This window comes from Salvelinus sp. IW2-2015, unplaced genomic scaffold (assembly GCF_002910315.2).
Source record: "Salvelinus sp. IW2-2015 unplaced genomic scaffold, ASM291031v2 Un_scaffold3116, whole genome shotgun sequence".
Lineage (NCBI taxonomy): Eukaryota > Metazoa > Chordata > Actinopteri > Salmoniformes > Salmonidae > Salvelinus > Salvelinus sp. IW2-2015.
In genome coordinates this window covers 43,975-48,860 of record NW_019944406.1, presented here as the reverse complement: position 1 = coordinate 48,860, position 4,886 = coordinate 43,975, and positions in this window count along the sequence as shown.

Below are 4,886 nucleotides of genomic sequence, written 5' to 3'. Positions count from 1 at the left end.
TGAGCTGTATTCCGCCATAAGCAAACAGTCCCGGTCCAAGAAGCTTCTGAACAGCTTCTACCCCCAAGCCATAAGACTCCGGAACATCTAATCAAATGGCTACCCAGACTATTTTCATTGCCCCTCCTCTTTTACACCGCTGCTACTCTCTGTTATCTATGCATAGTCACTTTAATAACTCTACCTACATGTACATATTACCTCAATTACCTCAACTAACCGGTGCCCACGCACATTGACTCTGTACCGGTACCCCCTTTATATAGTCTTGTTATTGTTATTTTAATGCTGCTCTTTACTAACTTGTTACTTTTATTTCTTATTTTATATTTTTTAAACTGCATTGTTGGTTAGGGGCTTGTAAGTAAGCATTTCACTGTAAGGTCTACACCTGTTCTATTCGGCGCATGTGACTAATAAGATTTGATTTGATAGAGGCCTCTAGAAGCCAAAAGGATGCATTAGCATGGGCAGCACCATTGAGGGCTTCCACCATTTTAACATAGTCAACTGGGTGGGAACAACTTCATTGGCTGATCCCTCCTGTTGACCCTGTTGGAGTCATGTCCAATCGGATCATCAGGAGGGATCAGCCAACTGACTACGTCAACATGGAGATTGCCTTCAACAACTCTAGACCATCCGCTCCCCATCCGACCTGACAAAGCTTGAGAGGATCTGAAGAGAAGAGTGGGAGAAACTCCCCAAATACAGGTGTGCCAAGCTTGTAGCGTCATACCCAAGAAGAAGACTAAGTGCTGTAATTRCTGCCAAAGGTGYTTCAACAAAGTACTGAGTAAAGGGTCTGAATACTTATGAAAATGTAATATTTCAGTTTTTATTTGTAATAAATTCAAYAAYAAAAAATCGAAAAAMCTGTTTTTGCTTCGTCAWTGTGGGGTATTGTGTGTAGATTGATGAGGGGAAAACAACTATTTAATCAATTTTAGAATAAGGCTGKAACRTAACAAAATTAGGAAAAAGTGAAGGGGTCTGAATAMTTTCCGAATACACTGTATATAGACAGRCGTGTGCCTTTCCRAATCAGGTCCAATCAATTGAATTTGCCACAGGTCGACTCCAATCAAGTTGTAGAAACACCTCAAGGATGATCAATGGAAACAGGATGCACCTGAGCTCAATTTCGAATCTCATAGCAAAGGGTCTGAATACTTATGTAAATGTGATATTTCTGTTTTGTAGTTTTAATAAATGTGCAAAACTTTCAAATAAACWGTTTTCACTTTGTCATTGTGGGGTATTGTTTGTAGATTGATGAGGACAAAAATGTATTTAATCAATTGTAGAATAAGACTGTAACGTAACAAAATGTGGAAAAAGTCAAGGGATCTGAATACTTTCCGAATGCACTGCATGTAAGAATGCTGTTAATTGACTACAGCTCAGCCTTCAACACCATAGTACCCTCCAAGCTCATCATAATGCTTGGGGCCCTGGGTCTGAATCCTACCCTGTGCACCTGGGTACTGGATTTCCTGACTGGCCGCATCMCAGGTGGTGAAGGTAGGCAACAATACCTCCACCACACTGATCAACACAGGGGGCACGCTCAGACCCCTCCTGAACTCCCTGTTCACCCATGGAATTTGTGTGTATTGTTGTATATTGTTAGATATTACTGCACTGTTGGAGCTAGGAACACAAGCATTTCGCTACACCCCGCAATAACATCTGCTAAATATGTGTATGTGACCAATAATATTTTATTTGATACTTGATTTGAATGGCGTTGCTAGAAACGATCCAGCTTTTGTCAAATTGCCATCAGATTTGACTTTTCGTAGCAGGTTAGGAGAATTAACATAGCAGGTTATAATAATTAGGTTACTGTTAGAAAAAGGGTTAGCTAAAAATAGGACAGAYACAAAATTGAGTCCTCTATCTATCTCTATGTCCCCAACGCTATTTACGCATCTATTTTGTCAGGTTTGACGGGGAGCGGCTTCGACAGGAAGTCGTAGGCCTCGTCCGAAATCCATATTGCCTACTACTTACTAAAACGACATAATGGGTACTACTAATCGTACTATATAGTATTTAGAAATGTACTGTTTACAACAAATGTATGCTGTAAGCAACACATACCAACATACTAGACTCACCGTTCATTTGGGTACAGTGCGTCCTTCCTCAAAARTGTGCAGCGAATTATAGCCGAAATGGGTATAACAACCTGGCATTATTAAAGCATACTCGATTTTCCAGATTTCACATATTAAACGATTGTATWTTGTTTCTTTCTACATAAGTATGTCTTATTTTAGGATAAATAAATGAATATATCTGCTAAATAGCTTAAATCTCAGCGTAAGGTAGCTGTGTAAAAGAGAACACTTGTCGTGGTCTTCCTTGTGCGCACTCCGCCATTATGCTAGTGGGGTCCTAGATTTTTTACTTGCCATTTAATAGAAAGAAGATGAAAAATCGGGTCTTTATTAAAAGCAAATTTCGTTGAGTTAAATAWTAATTTACTACCWAAKAATCTTACACCTGACTTTCATAATAAAAACATGAACCTACCATTTATCCTGCKGTCTTGCAAGTCGAACAACCTTGGTGGAGCCACAGAAAGAAGAAAAGTTGTCGAATTTACTTTCAGTTTCTAACAGGAAAGAACTTCGACAAACAACTCCCGCTTAGAAAACGTAGACCTGTTTTTTTATAAAGGCAGAATATGTAGTTCTAATATTTGAAATGTTTGTGGTGTCAAAATATTGATAGGGTCAAATGTATTAAAAACATCTGTAAATAACACTACACATTTGATACATCTTGGCATCGGCATACGCCGCAAACTCTATTAATAAAATATTTATTGTCCATTCAAATTATTGAATGATGTGGGAATGTGTCTTCAGCTCGTGGTTATTAAAATCAGTGAAAATACAAACAAACGTAGCTCAGAAAACATTTTACAGTATTCTTATCGGGTTTTTGACGTTCCTGTTACAGTTGTAATTACTAATTTGTTCCTCTAGGTGGCGACATAGRACTTTGTAGAGCTGATGGGTCCTGAGCCGTCATAKCAGAGACAGCAGAAATGAAAGGAGTGAAAAGACGCTTTCAGAGTTAGAGACCATAGCCACGGGAAGTAGTTYRGGGGTGGGGGTGCTGTGATGTTTCCACTGGTGGGTGGGGGGAGTGGTTTACAGGAATAGACACAAAGAAACTGAATAAAATATGGAATTTAGTTATTTAAGAACCGTCATTCAACATACATTAATTTTATATTGTTGAGGTTGGTTTATACTTCATCTAATGTGTGTAAACCATTAGAATGTATCCACAGATAGTCCTTAGACGAACTGTAAATCAACCAACCAACCAGTCAAAACAATGACATGGTAATGTTACAGACTCTCATTGTACACAGCATTCACCTTGTTTAACTACTTCCCTCTCCCAGCCTCTTGAAACATCTCACTGGTGTAATGGCTTGTTCTAAAGCGTTACATTTTTTATTGTTTATTTAACCTTTATTTAACTAGCATTAAACAGGAACAGGCAAAGCAGAGACATGAATCAAAGTCAGAACATTGACTGATATACAGTGTAAAAAACATTAAGGACACCTTCCTAATATTGAGTTGCCCCCCCAGCCTCAATTCATCTGGGCATGGTGCTGAAAGCATTCCACAGGGAAGCTGGCCCATGTTGACTCCAATGCTTCCCACAGTTCTGTCAAGTTGGCTGGATGTCCTTTGGATAGTGGATCATTCTTGATACACACGGGAAACTGTTTAGCATAAATAACTTGACACAAACCGGTGCACCTCGCATCTGCAACCATACCCTGTTCAAAGGCACTTAAATATTTTGTCTTGCCCATTCACYCTCTGAATRGCACACATACWTAATCCATGTCTCAATTGTCTCAAGCCTAMACCTGTCTCCTCCCCTTCATCTACACTGATTGAAGTGGATWTAACAAGTGATATCATTAAGGGATCATAGCTTTCACCTGGATTSACCTGGTTAGTCTATGTCATGGARAGAGCAGGTGTCATTAATGTTTTGTACACTCAGTGTTTATAGTCTATAGATATCTAGTAATGAAGCCAAACAACTTGTAGAATTAAGGCACTGTTAACTATGGACTCTCATTGAATCCTGCATCTATTTACTACTGCCTCCACTGTAATTCCCTCTACTGCCTCCACTGTAATTCCCTCTACTGCCTCCACTGTAGTTCCCTCTACTGCCTCCACTGTTTTTCCCTCTACTGCCTCCACTGAATTCCCTCTACTCGCTCCAACTGTAGTTCCCTCTACGCCTCCACTGTAGTTCCCTCTACTGCCTCCACTGTATTCCCTCTACGCTTCCACTGTATGTCCCTCTACTAGCCTCCACCGTAATTCCTCTACAGCTCCACAGTAGTTCCCTCTACCCTCCACTGTAGTTCCCTCTACTGCTCCACTGTAATTCCCTCTACTGCCTCCACTGTAATTCCCTCTACTGCCTCCACTGTATTTCCTCTACTGCCTCCACTGTAGTTCCCTCTACTGCTCCACTGTATCGCCTCACTGCTCACTGTAGTTCCCTCTACTGCCTCACTGTAGTTCCCTCTACTGCCCCACTGTATCCCCTCTTGCCTCCACTGTGTTCCCTCTACTGCCTCCACTGTATTCCCTCTACTGCCTCCACTGTATTCCCTCTACTGCCTCCACTGTAATTCCCTCTACCCGCTTCACTGTAATTCCCTCTACTGCTCCCTGTAATTCTCTTACAGCTTCCACTGTATTCCCTCTACTGCCTCCACTGTAGTTCCTCTACTGCCTCCACTGTAATTCCCTCTACGCCTCCACTGTAATTCCTCACGCTCCACTGTATTCTCCCTCTACTACCTCCCCACTGTAATTCCTCTC